Source organism: Lynx canadensis, chromosome D2 (genome assembly GCF_007474595.2).
Source record: "Lynx canadensis isolate LIC74 chromosome D2, mLynCan4.pri.v2, whole genome shotgun sequence".
NCBI classification, from domain to species: Eukaryota; Metazoa; Chordata; class Mammalia; order Carnivora; family Felidae; genus Lynx; species Lynx canadensis.
In genome coordinates, this window is record NC_044313.2 from 84,469,612 (window position 1) to 84,485,019 (window position 15,408).

The following is a 15,408-nucleotide window of genomic DNA, read 5'->3' on the forward strand; positions in this document are numbered from 1 at the left end:
AATGTTTTAAGCTACCCAGAAATCATCTGTGGAAAGAGAGATCAATAGATAGATACAGGAATATTTCACCTAGGGTGAAAACTAATATTAGTCAAAGAAAATTGGGCTTAAAAACATGTATTTGTAGATTCCCCTTGTGGCTCAGTCAATTAAGGATCTGACTCTTTGTTTCGGCTCAGGTCACCATCTCAGGGGTCTGTGCTGACAGCATGGGGCCTGCTTGGGATTCTCTTTTTTCCCTTCTCTATGCCCCTCCCCTGCTCACGTGTGCCCTCTCACAAATGAATGCATTTGCGAAATTCCACGTGCATTTGTATGTATGTACAAAGATCTGCATTTATATAAATGCCAACACATGTATATGAATAGAGTGTCATGAGGCATAAATATACAAGTGGACCAAAGGTTCTTTGAAGCTTCACAAAGAAAAAAAAAAAAAAAAAAAAAAAACTAGTGGAAACAGGTTCACACCCAAAAAAAAATAGACTGTGGATTTAAAATAAGTAAAAACTGGGCGCCAATTGGCTCAGTCGATCCAGTACTGACTTTGGCTCAGTTCACCATCTCACAGTTTGTGGGTTCAAGCCTTGTGTCAGGCTCTGTGCTGACAGCTCGGAGCCTAGAGCCTGCTTAGGACTCTGTGTCTCCTTCTCTCTCTGCCCCTCCCCCGCTTGTGCGCGCGCTCTCTCTCTCTCTCTCTTTCACAAACAAAATTAATAAAATAAAATAACTAAAAGTCAGTGTGTGTTCCCCCACCTCCCCAGATTTGCATTGCTGAAGCAACTGCTCAGTGCTTGGTGCAAAGTAAAGCAACTAGCATATTATGGTTCTGGCTTAGGGAGGGCACAGCAGCCAGAGGAAGTCTGGAACACCCCAGCACCCCCTTCAGGAAACCCCGGCCCTGAGATGCGCCTCCAAACTTTCTGCAGACCACCAAGAGGAAGGTACTCAGTGGATAATCAGAGAGGGACATTAAAGGATGCATCTAGAGACTTTTCACCCCTTAACACATCTAGAATCTGGAGAGTACACATTTCAGAACTTCTAGGGTACCACTGATACGTTTCTACCTCCGACCATTTCTTCTCTAGTCAATGTAAATACGTAATTTGAGCTGTGGGTGATCTCGCCTCGCACCCTGACCCATCAGCACCCCTGCATGTGACCCTAGACTGCACTAGCCTGTGTGAGCTCCTCGTGACAGTGACCCTGTGCTGCTGTAGGCCAGCCTTCTCCATACAGCCACCAGAGGGGGCAGGACGGCAGGGGGCAGGACGGCCAGGGGCAGTGTGGCTCAGAGACATGGTGAGTCAGCATGCGGGTGCAGAGGACAGAGGTGTGGACACCATGTTGTTCCAACGAGGACGCTAACAGTGACATGGTACAATTCTCAAATGATAAATACAAGTGACACATTACAGAACGCCGACCTAGATACTCACAGTGGTTATTTTAGTGGATTATGATATAGGTGTCATTTCTACAGACTTATTTATTTTTCTTTCTTTCAGAATATAACTTTATCACTTTTCATGCGCTACATTTTACTATTTTGGGGTGGTTTTTTTTTTTGGTTATTAAGAAAAGTGTTATTTTAATTTAAAAAAAATTAGAAAAAGAGAGAAGGATGGGTGAAATAAAATGAACCCCAAAGCTCTTGTGTGACATTCTAAGACAATGACCACAGAGTTATCTCTGAGTTTCCTGACAGGAGAGGAAAACAAGTAATCATTTTCAGTTATGTATATTTAATAATAAAAAAATCATTGATCAGAAAAATGAAATCTCTTTTAGGCTTCACAAAGAGGCAAAAAAATAGTTTTCAGTGAGGTCCTTAGAGATAGTTTTATGAAAATCATTTTCCCTTTGGTGGAAAGAGTGACGTGAACTTTGGAGCAGTTTCTTTACAGAACTCCAGATGTAACTAATCTGCAGATGGCAGGTAGCCCCATCAATCCCCTGACGACATGGCTGATGTTTCCATGTACTTAGTATGCCTACACAAATGAAGAGGCAAAAGGCCTTGGTAATATTTTGTAAAACAAGGTTTGATATGTACTTGTCAATAAAGAATAGATACCCTTGATTCCTGACAAGGCTCTAAATACGAATGTTCTTCCCTAAGGCCCTATCCATGAGACTCAGCAGTGACACCAAGCCAAGGTTAGGACTCACTCACCTACACTTGTCCAGAGAGGACCAAACAATGGCTATGCCCAAAATAAACCAACCCAGGAAGCCCGTGGAGAGAGTAAATGCTCCCCTAGAAGTAAAAGGGTCTGTTTCATGCATATAACAATGGGCCATCAGGGATCCACAGACCAGTGCATTTAAGGATCATTGTACTGTTGGTCAACCATGAGCCTCAAGTATTCCAATAAAGTATGCAATGAGTATCTAACTTTAAGAAGTTCCATTCTTGCTTAAATTTCTTGGAATAAATTACAAAAATACATACCTCTAGGAAAATTAATGAAATTCATTGCTGCATAGATATGTTAAATAAGACAGCTAAACATTGGAAGATATTATACGTACTAATGATTGTAATCTTTGGCCTAACTGAAGCAATCATGTCTGGTTTTCTACACAACTTCTTTCCATCTGGTTAAACCATAGTAAGTTTTTTGATCTTTTGATGCCTCCAGACCCCAAGTGGCAACTTTAAGTGGTTCAATCTAATAGTTCATGACAACAAACTTATTTCCTATGCTCTGGGGAGAATACCCGTATTTGGTCTTTACATCAAGAGTTGGAACCCAGACTCTAAACACGCACACTTGGAATTGAATCTGTTATTACGGAAGTAGAACGAGCTTCACCCACTGCCACCTGGAATCTTCCCTTCTGTTTTCCAGAGTCTCCATCTCTGTGATCTGGGCATGCTGATGGCTAACTTACTCCAGATGTGAAGCTATGACCCAAGCTAAGTCAGTAAGCACTGGCCACAGTTACTGGTTGGTTCAGAGGTGGGTGTGTGACATGAATAGGCAGGATAGAGAAGAATTAGGGGCTTTGTTGAAAATCCTAAGGATGTAAATCTGGAAACATGCAGGCTCCGGAGAAAACAGAAGTCAGGCTGAGATCAGATCTTTTTTTTTTTTTTTTTTTTTTTTTTTTTTATTTATTTATTTATTTTTGGGACAGAGAGAGACAGAGCATGAACGGGGGAGGGGCAGAGAGAGAGGGAGACACAGAATCGGAAACAGGCTCCGGGCTCCGAGCCATCAGCCCAGAGCCCGACGCGGGGCTCGAACTCGCGGACCGCGAGATAGTGACCTGGCTGAAGTCGGACGCTTAACCGACTGCGCCACCCAGGCGCCCCTGACATCAGATCTTAAAACTGCACTGGTGGGTGGCAATATCACCCGGCCCTCGGATCAGTCATTTCCTGAGGAATTCTGGACTGTCGGAGTCGTAAGTCAATAAACTTCCTTCATTGTTTATGCTGATCTGAGTTATATTTGTGGTTACTTTCACTCTAAAGGGCATAGCACACATGTGAAAGTGCTCACAGATAGGGGTGTGTACACAGAAAATCACTGAAAACATATTACAAAAAAGTGTGCAGTTTATTGGCAAATTCATTATACTCTAACACTTTAAAACCTCTTATATATAAAATAACAAATAAATATGTGTGTATATATATCTTTATTATCTCCTTTGCTTCTAGATTGGACACTCAATGATTGTAAAATCTTTGTACAACTAGGGGTGATGGGTTTGGATTTCTGATCTGATACGTGAGTGCTAATTCTTTGAGATTTTACTGATGTGCTGGGTGTAAACAGGAGATAGGAGTAAGTTGGGGTGGGAGTATTAATGACCTTACACATTTCCAAGATCTGTAACTCCTCAGTTGTCGTGTAAGGGAAATCCTCCTTACCCTTAATGACTTGAAAGTCATTTCAGGCACTAATTCTATTACAAGACAGAACTGCGCCCACTATGGTTTCTCTAACTTGCTATACGAACTCCAATGGTCAAACAGAATAACAGCTGATTATATATGATCAGGCTTTCAGAGGGTCTGGGGTCAGAGACAAAAGCTTCTGAAGTGAGAAAAAGATGTAATCATTAAAGCAGCAGCACCTAATAGCGTGACTCAACTTGCTTTAAGTAGGGGGAGAAAAAAAAAAAAAAAAACAAACAACAGACTGACAGAAGCTCTCGGAGAGACACCGGATGTCGCTCTGTGATGGAACTGATCATTTCAAGCGTTCCAGGGAGAGGCCTCATGTGCGAAAATAGAGAAGGGAGAGAGGCGGAGAGGGAGAGGAAGACAGAGGGAGAGACCGAGAGAGAGGAAGACGTAGACCATTTTGCCGTCGATGAAGCAGTTTTTAAAATGCCACTCACTTGGGTCTTGCCACAAACCTACACAGCGTGAAGGGCAATTCCCAGCATCCTCGGCGGAGATGAAAGGGAGGCTCATGTCCTGTGTGGCAACCGGCTTCAGTCCAGCCAGGTGGCAGTAAAGGGTGCGTGTGGGATTGCACACAGATCTTGGGGCAGCAGCCCCTCACAAGGCCCCCCTCACTTCCATATTATGACAAATCACTCCTCAACCACAAATGCACATTACGTCTCAAAAGATGCTACCAGAACTCAACTATTTTGTCACATCTAACAGATACCAGTTATATCAGTTTGGGTCTGGTATCGCTTTTTTACCCTACTTCAAAACACAGGTTTTTTTCTTTTTCTTTCCTTACTACTGAACTTTGGATTGTCTTTATTAATTTTGAAGATGGATATACAGTTTGGCTGAAATCATCTTCTGAAAATTCGTACAAAATGCTTCAAAATCCCCGTAGCTCTCCGCGTGCACGTCCGAAGTGACTGAATCTTCTCGTCCCCTTTCACTTCCTATGTGAAAGGCAAGAATGCCAAACAGGCGTTTTCCCATTTCTCCTGCCAAAGGTGTGGCCATCTGACCCATTTCTGGGCGACAGAACTTAAGTGGAGAGAGGGGGGGGTCACGTTTCCGGCCAGGCCAGCTCCCACCTCCCCGCCCCCCCGCCCAACCTCCTCATGGAAGAGGGTTGACACCAGGGACAGTCCTGACCGCTTCTTGCTCTAGGGCTGGGCGAGGAGCAGAACATGAGCAGCACAGCAGAACAGCCAAGGAAACAGAGAGGAAGCCCCGAGTCCCGACGTGTGTGCAGGGCTGAAGGCACACTAGGGGTGCCAAACACTGGACCTGTGTTGGGGTGCAGAGGGGCGTGTTGTAGATTGAACTGCTACTTATATTCCTTCAGTCCCCAAATATCCAGATCGTGCTCTTTGGTGGCTGAAATTCTCAAAACCACTTAAAGGATGTTAAGTATGCTTTTTGCTACAACTGAGAAGAGGCAATAAAAGGTATCGTCCCCGCAATGCAAACTTGCACGGTCCTTGCCTGAGGGCGAGTGGGTATCCCTTAATCCAATAGGAAGTTGTGTCTCTACCTGTTAGCATCCTCCGGGGGGCTGGCATTTCCCTTGGATCATAAGCACCTTGCGGGGACTGACTTAGGTTTCAGTCTCACACCTTCTGCCACCTACTGTCTGCTGCAGGAGGAACCCGCTTTCCCCCCTGCTGCAGCTCGTCCTTGCCCACACCCTTACAACAGCACCCAAGTTCTCTCCCTATCCTCCCCTGCTGTGGTGCTGCCTGCTGAAGGCCGGGCACGATCCTTGCAAGCCTATCTGCACGATCTCTCCTACATTACGCTTCGTCCATCACCTGTAACCAGTCTTTTTGTTGCTGTTGTTCCTTTTAATCTCCTCGGAAAACATTTTAATGTTCATGTGACACCATCACACCCTTTTTCCCGTTCTTCTGCGTGCCAGTTGCAATCCCTGCCCTGTGCAAAATTATCACCAACACTCGCAGTGGACATAACGCTCACTGAGGAAACAGAAGCATGTAACTCATCCTCCTTAGCTGTCCAGTACCCAGCACAGGGGTAATACTAATGCCACAGTGTGGGTGGCCAGGTTGAAAGAGTTGATTTCCTATAAAAAGCGATTCCCTTCATCAGTGTCCTCTTTACTGCTAGTTACTCACCGGGGATGATAGTTATCAATGAAGACAGGTTATATCCTGAAAGCGTAACTTCTAGAGGGTTTGCTATAGATGAATAAAGGACTTTTCTCGAGAACAGAGATGTCCAGGGCGCCTGGGTGGCTCAGGTGGTTCAGCATCTGACTGGATTCCTGCTCAGGTCATGATCCCTGGGTTGTGGGATCAAACCCCACTTGGGCTTCATGCTGAGCATGGAGACTGCTTGGGATTCTCTCTCTCTCTCTCTCTCTCTCTCTCTCTCTCTCCCGTCCTCCCCCCCACATGCTTCTGATCACTCTCTGATATATATACAGATATAGATATATAGATATAGAGATGATAGAGGGATGATAGAGATAGATGATAGAAATTTCCAGAAGTATCTCTGCATCTTATTAGCAGAGACTGGCAGATTCTACACACAGGCCAAATCCAGCCCACAGGCTGTTTTAATAAAGTTTTATCGGAACACAGCCACTCATTTGTTTATTACGTAAGATGTAAGCCCACTTTTGTCCTACAAAAGCAGAGTCAAATAGTCACCAAAGAGACCCATACAGCCCACAAAGCCTCAAGTATTTAATCTGGTGCTTTATGGGAAAAAAAAAAAAAAAAGAGTACAAAATCTTGCTATGAGGTTATAAGTAACAACACCTAAATAGTAAAAAAAAAAAAAAAAAAAAAAAAAAAAAGAAAAAAAAAATAGAAACAAATTTTCATGGTTCCTTTTTAATGGCAGAACAGCTCTGAGCCTGCGGTTTCTGTTCTATACCATATGTATGCCTATTGTGTGTTGCCGATTTTCGTATCGCCCCCGAATTCCCAGGATGGGTTGCAGACAGGCATCTATTTAATGGATTGTATCTCAGGCCCAGGCATCTGGGGATCTCCAGGTGGGCAAATGAAGCTTTAGAAAACCACAAGAAAATATTTTTTTTAACCAAACTGCAGTACTGCTCTCATCTGATAATATCTACCTCTCTGTGAATTCACTTATTATTCTAGTGATTTCCTCTGATACAATGAAGCCACGAGCAAACCGCCTGGCCCATGATGCAAGGACCACTTATGCTTCCTTAAAGTAGAAGTTATAGCACGTCTCGTGTGGTAATTATTGGAGTGATGTGGATAATTAACATCAAAACAGCCACAAATGTACTTGAGGAGAGAATCCATGCTCTAAGATTTAAAATTATTTAATGTAATTTAAAGGGAGCCAGAAATACCAGGCTTTAGGTACATTAACGTGATTGGTTACACAATTACAGACCCCGTTAGATGTAGACCTCTCTTGCTATATTTTCTTATCATTCTTAAATTACTGCTTTCTTCAACCTCAATGCTTCCTTTACAAAATACAGTTGGCCTCACTTATACCGCTTTAAACAAATCATTTCTCCAACTTGAGTAAACAGGTTGACGGCTGAAAAAGAAGCTAAATGAAAAGTATTATTTTCCCAGGGGCTTAGACGTGTGCACAAATTATTTGGTGAGTCCATTCATTTCATCCAACAGATACAAAAGTACTCATAGCTGACACATGTGTACTCCAAAGAGACGACCTGGGATGATCTCACAAAGGCAAATTCAATACGCAAAGACATGCAGCCTCAGATTTGTAAGTCACGCAACCCAGGTACAAATTCTCACCCCAGCCCAGATGCCTTCCTGTTTTTTGAGGAAAGACAGCGCCGTAGAACCTGCTACGATTCTGGAGTCAGACCCCAGTTTGGATCTCAGCCCCTTGGCTTGGTGTCATCTAACTGAGGCTTTCAAGGGAACAACATTTCTGACAAGGAAAGCCTGCCCACGTGAGCCCACTCAAGGACCTCTGGGCCACAGTCTGGCAGCGATGCGCCTGGCCTCGCCCTGTTCCACAGAGTCCCTTCATGACAGTGTCTCACATTCTCTTTGGTCAGTATTCTGCGTCATCGTCCTATGAATATAACTGAGAACACTACCAATGATGCCCATAAAAGTAATGTTGCTTTGGACAATTTACCTGTTGAATATATTTAACGTGATGCTTAACTAAAAATAAGTTGAAAAAGTTACATGAGGTATGCAAAATGCTTTAAGAAATTAACTAATACATCTGAGCACAGGGCAGGTAACATCTTAGAAAGCTTAGTTGCAGTATATATTGAGAAAGTTTCTGCCGAATTAATAAAGTCCTTTCCAACCCGATTGTGTTCTGATTTTTTGTACACCAACAGTGTACCGATGGCTCAAGGAGAGAAACAGTTTTCCTTTCTGTAAATCAGGACAAAACTATTCCCTAAATTTATTTAAAAACACATAATATGTTCTACATTTTAGAACATATTTAGACCATATTTCTACAAAATATCGAACACAATATGTTCTATATTTTTCTATGATGACCCAGTTTACCTGTACTGAGAACTGTAATGGCCTCATCTTTATTATTTGACCTTTGAACACGCTCCTACCATATAAGTGCTGGTAGTGGGGGGAAGGTGCACTGGACGAGCACTTATCAAGTGCAGGGGTGCATAGGACAGACACTTATTCTCACAGCAGAGAATGAGGATGGCTGCATCTGAGTGTGTGTGCTGGAAACTTGGACAGAGCTCCAGGAATGCCCGTCCATCTACCACATACACGTGCAAACACACACATCCATGTTATTAATAATTCTTCAAAAAGATATTTACATCACATGTCCTTGAATGCTCGGAGACAGAAAATTCATTGTGAACTTACCTTGAACTGGAAATAGTAAGAAACTCTGGGACATGAAGTTTGTCTCTTTTCTATGATTACTCCCATGCTTCTATGCATTCATCAACAAAATGGAATCATAACTTAAAAAAAATTACGCTCCTTTGCATGAAAAATTTATTATCTGAAATATGTTCTTTCACAGAAATTTAAATGGGCTTACATGAGAAATTAAGCTACTGTTTGAAATATAAAGCCTCACATGCGTTTCGACATACTGAACACAGACATCTTATGTATACGAAGAAGTGCTGTTAGCGCTTTTACACCTTGAGAAGATATTTAAAAATTGAAGTCATAAAAAAGTTAAGTCATAACTACAGACAAAGGAAAGTAATTTCAACTCTTCACATGTTCAAAATATTATAAATCCATCCAAAAATCGCTTTATGTCATATTTATACTGACATTACGAAAATATAACATTGTAAAATATTATTTTTAATATTTTAAAGTATTAAGGTAGCAAATATTTATGCGTGCCTCCCATGCCATAGTTAAGAGAAACGAGTTCTCTATCTCTCTGGAGCCTACATTCTACTAAAAGCAAAAGGAATTAAAAAAAAATAAGCAGACATGTATATACACACACTATATATAAACTTACTGCCATAAAATGCAAATTACAATGATGTATTTCTTCTTTAAGAGTATTTGTTTTTCTGAAACACCAGGTTATACCTTTAACTAAGCTAAAGTTTAAATAAAAATTTCATTCACTACTTACTACCTCAATTGGGAAGAAATTATTCTCTGCTTATTTCCCTAAGTTTCTATTTCTGATTCTCCCTCCATGGATTTAAAACATTATGAGACCGCTAAAATATATTTCTCCTTGCTGTCACTGATGTGACTGTTAGCCAAATTTTATCTTAATTCCTATTTTGCAACTCCAAAATTCCAGAAGCCAAACCATTTCTCCTGCAATCAGAGCACAAGCTCACTTCAGAAACACATAAAAGAAAATTGATTTTCATCCTGAAAATGTCAAACTTCTGCCTATAACACTCAGCTATGGTTTTCTGAAACAGCAAAGTTCAAAAAGAGCCATCGACCTGGTGGCCCTCTGACACATGGTGATGGATGCAATGTGTCTACAGCTCTACTGCCGAACGTCCTCCAAGAGAAGGAGACAATCAATGAAGAATAATACATTTAAACTGGGTAGAAGGTTTGCTTTGTTTTAACGTATTAAAAGAGAAAATACTGGCTTTTCACTTCTCTGGGGAGAGACTTTATATACTCTGTGATTAACTCTTTTCTCTCTTTCTGGCTCAGCTGAGTCAGACATGCACACAACCACTGAGAGAAGGGGAGGAGGGCCTGAACAGTAAACTCTGTATGTAACATAACGAACTTAATGTAAAAGACGTTTACAGTGAACTCCTGACTGTACTTGGGCTCTCAGGATAACTCCCTTTGAACCAGAAATATCTAGATTTTCCGTAGGAGTTCCTTATGTTTCTGAGTAGTTGCTAAACCCTTAATTAGTCCCACTTTAAACAAACCACCTTGTACTATAGTTTGGGTCTATTTGGTAACCCAGTGGGGCTGCTCACCATGCTTTCAGAGTAATGCTTACACACTCTATAAAATACAGTAGAAGACAAAATATGATATAAAAGAGAAGATATTATATAAAGGATATAATTTGAAAAGAAACATAACCGCTACTCACCCTGCTGTCTTGTCCTTCTGTCACCATGGGTTCTGGAAACTTCAAGTGCTTCTAGTAAATGATGATATTTCCATTGTCCTAGAGGACAGAGTTATTGATCAACGTCACATCAAAAACAAAGACTTCAATCAAGTGTAAAACACAGGAGTGATTCATTTTCTTACAGATTATATGTATGTTTGCAGTGAACTAATGAACATCCTGAAGAGTAAATCTTACAATCATGCATGTAAGTTTTGGAAAGAGCATGCTTCCTACTTAAAACTTAATTCTGTGGGGCTCCTGGGTGGCTCAGTCAGTTAAATGTCAGACTTCAGCTCAGGTCATGATCACATGGTTGTGAGATCGAGCCACATGTTGGGCTCTGAGCTGACAGCTCAGAGCCTGCTTGGGATTCCCCACCACCACCACCACTCATGTGTGCGCTCGCGCACTCTCTCTCTCTCTCAAAATAAATAAAGAAACTTTAAAAAACACAAACCAAACAAAAACTTAACTCTACGTATGCATCCCATCCTAAGTGTTCTGGGTTATATTCTTTACTTTAGAAACAGAAAATTACTTTCACCTGCAAAATTTTATTTTCTATTTTACCAGAGTCCTAGCAAGGTAGCACAGTATACATTCTCTTTCAATGACGCTTTAAAAATGTGGTGTTTTATGATATGGTAAATATATTCAAGACGAGGACAACTGTACAGATTGAAGGCAACTTTTGAGCCTACACCAAATTTAATTTTCAGAATGTTAAATCACACCATTATTACCTTAAGTTCACAAATCGCACATCTACGTGTTTTCAAAGGAGAAATGGGTTTTCTGATACTGCAATGCAAAATCTTAAGGCATTTTAGGAACTGACATTATTCCTACTGGGCTTTAATCTTCCTCAAAGTGGAAGAACAGGTCTTAATTATTCATAGCTCTTAAAGTGCCATACCTAGTACTGTACTGAGTGTGCACATATTACAAAACAGGCACAGAAATACACAGAAAAAGCTATAGTTTAAAACACTGAAACATGTTTTCTTGAAACTCCATAGAAGATGAAGTTAACAGATGCGCTTAATTTATGGCAAAATATTTGTTTCTCACAAACTTTGTGAATTTCTAATTAAGTGGAAATAAATGCACAAAAATTTTAAAGAATGTTTCTAAAATGATTTACATTCAATAGTAGCAAGTAATCTCATAAGAAATGAGATAAATACAAGTCTGGAAGATACAATTGAAATTTGACAATAGTGTGTTTTTTGAATATATAAAAAAATTTCTATACAAGTTAAAAATTAGGAAATGCACAAAAGTCAATTTTTGTATCTCTTTGAGGATTACAAAATATCTAACTTTAAGGACAAATAAATAGGATAGTTTTTAAAATTAAAAAAAAAATAAGCAGCATATTCACCTATTTATTCACAATAAAATATAAACTTCACATCACTATATAAAATATATCCTTGAACCTTTTCAGTCAAATTATGGGATGGGGTTTGACAAGATCTTCAGAATTTATACCACCACCCTCCACATCCACTCTGGCCTCTTGGTAGCACCTGGGACATTGTAGTACAACTCTAAGACTCTAGAGAACAGGGCAATTATTACAGTGAGCTCCTGACTGTACTTGGGCTCTGAGGATAGCTTCCTTTGAACCAGAAATATCTAGATTTTCCGTAGAAGTTCCTTATGTTTCTGAGTAGTTGCTAAACCCTTAATTAGTCCCACTTTATACAAACCATTTTATACTATAGTTTGGGTCTATTGGGCAACACAGTGGGGCTGCTCACCACCATGCTTTCAGAGCAATGCTTACATGCTCTATAAAATACAGTAGAAACAGAAGATTTGTAGTATGTAATGCCTCCAGTGTGATGAGATAGATGAATTAAACAGAAGTTTGCATCATTTCATCACATGTAAACTATAATTATGTAAAAAAAAAAACACCTTAACTTCATATGAATGTGCATATACTTAATCCTTGTATTTCTGAAGACCAAGTAATTACTCAAATTTTTACCTTTTTAGTACTTACATCAGGAGTCCTACATTTGGGGAGTTACAAGTCAGAGCGTGACAGTGTGGTCCCAGCACAAAAACAAACACATTAATCGGTACACATTACAGGGAGCCCTGAAATGAACTCACACCCATCCAGCCAATTGTGGGCAAAGGAGGCAAAAATATACAACAGAAAAAGAGTTTCTTCAACAAATAGTGTTGGGAAAACTGGACCCAAACATGCAAAAGAATGAAACTCAGCCACTTCCTACACTACCCACAAAAACTCAAAATGAATTAAACACCCAAATGTGAGACCTGAAACCATAAAACTTCTAGAAGAAAACACAGGCAGTAATTTCTTTGACATCAGCCATAGAAACATTTTTTCTAGACAGGTTGCCTTAGGCAAGGGAAAAAAAGCAGAAATAAATTATTGGGACTGCATCAAAATAGAAAATTTTGCACAGTGGAGAAAACAATAAACAAATGAAAAGACAACCTACTAAATGGGAGAAGATATTTGTAAATGATGTAACTGATAAAAGGGTAGTATCCAAATATATAAGGAACTTCTACAACCTAACGCCAAAATAGTAAGTAATCTGATTAAAAAGTAGGCAGAGGAGCTAAACGGACGTTTTCTTTTTGCCAAAGAAGGCATCCATATGGCAAACAGACACATGAAAAGATGCTCCCCATCCCTCATCATCAGGAAAATGCAAATTAAAACCACAATGAGATATCACCTCCCACCTGGCAGAACGACTAAAATCAACAACACAAGAAACAACAGGTGCTGGCAAGGATGTAGAGAAACAGGAACCCTCGTGCACTGTTGGTGGGACTGCAAACTGGTGCAGCCACAGTGGAAAACAGCGTGGAGGTTCCTCAAACAGGTAAAACAGAACTACTCTGTGATCTGGTGACACGCTACTGGGTATCCACACAAAAATACAAAAACACTAATTCCAACGAAACATATGCCCCTATGTTTATAGCAGCATTACCTACAATAGCCAAGCCATGGAAGCAGCCCAAGGGTCCGTCAACAGACAAATGGAGAAAGGAGGTATGTGTATTCAGTGGAACATTACCCAGCCATAAACAAGAATGAAATCTTGCCATTCATGACGACATGGACGGACCTAGAGGATATTATGCTAAGCTGGCCAGGGAAAGACAAATATTGTATGATGTCACTTATGTGTGAAATCTAAAACACAAAACAAAGAAAGAGCAAAAATAGGCCCCTAAATACAGAGAACAAACAAATGGGTGCCAGGGGAGAGGGGGTGGAGGGAGGACGAAACGGGAAAAGAGGAGAGGGAGACACAAGCTTCCAGTTATGGAAGGAACAAGTCGTGGGGAGGAAAGGGTCCGCACAGGCAATACAGTCAGTTATACTGTGACAGCGTCGTGTGCCGAGAGACAGCAGCTGCCAAGCGTGGTGAGTGCAGCATAACGTATAGAGTTGTGAAATCACTGTGTAATACGCCTGAACTAATGTAACAGTGTGTGTCAACTATACTCCAATTAAAAAAATAAAAAAAAACAAATGAACCCAAAGTTATCCCTAGAGTGTCCAATTACAGTAAATAGTTTATACCTATTCAAACATCAGGAGGTAGGATAAAGGTAACATCTTAGGTTGGTACCAAGACCTGCACTATTTCATTTACTGAGAATATTAAAATGTAAAACCATTTGCCTAGATTGATACTTCAACAGTACCCCTTTGGAGCTCTGTGTAGTACCAGGGATAAACCCAAGGTTTTCTCCCTGCTTGGGACTGCCCCAATAATTGCTGGGATAAAGAGTCTATTGATTTACAGAATACAACTCTGGACCGCATTTTGGAACTCTGTTACCCAATGAAATCAAACGAGGTCTAGAATCACTGGTTAGGAAGACGAGTGTGTGCTTTTTATTTTTATTTATTTATTTTTATTTTTTTTTAACGTTTATCTATTTTTGAGACAGAGAGATAGAGCATGAATGGCGGAGGGGCAGAGAGAGAGGGAGACACAGAATCGGAAGCAGGCTCCAGGCTCTGAGCCATCCATCAGCCCAGAGGCCGACGCGGGGCTTGAACTCACGGACCGCGAGATCGTGACCTGAGCTGAAGTTGGATGCTTAACCGACTGAGCCACCCAGGCGCCCCTAGTGTGTGCTTTTTAAAGTCTTACTCATGACTGGCTTCTAGGACATGGTAGTATAGCATTTAATCAATATGATGTATCGTTTCACTGCATTTCAGCTCTTTAGCAGTGTCCCCAAATATACAATTGTAGACAGATTTATGGTGCGATCTAATTGAGCAACCACTCCACATCTGATAATACCTGAATAAGGAAGTGTTTGGGGATTTATCACAGTAAAAGAATACAGGTTAAAAAAAGCAAATTTTAGTCTCTTAAAATGTCATCTACAATACAGTGATACTTTGAATTCTGAAACGAGTATAAACATGAAAATGGAAAGAAGTATGAAATTATATGGTGTTTTGCTGTATAAGAATGGTTGTATATGTGTGCAAAGTGAAAAGAGTAGAGGACATTAATGTAATTAACTGTATACTAAAAGTATTTAAAGGTCAGACAAAAATAATATGAATTAAATAATACTCAGATTTACTTTGCTGCTTAAGTACTGTTACCAGCCATCAGTAGATGCGCAATCGTACAAAAGTGAAATCACACGGTTGTTTAGGCACTGCGGGAAGGAGGAGATGGGGCTGTGATGGTTTATAATGTGACAGGAGGGTTCAACTTCTATCTCGTGTGAATGTGTCTCAGAAGGTGGGGGTAAGGCCCAGAGAGCAGACAGTGCCCACCCACCTCCCCTGCCCCCCTCGTCTCCGCTACAGGATTAAATAAAGAGAGTGTAGTGCATCCTAAGACATAAATGGCATTTCCAGCCTACATCCC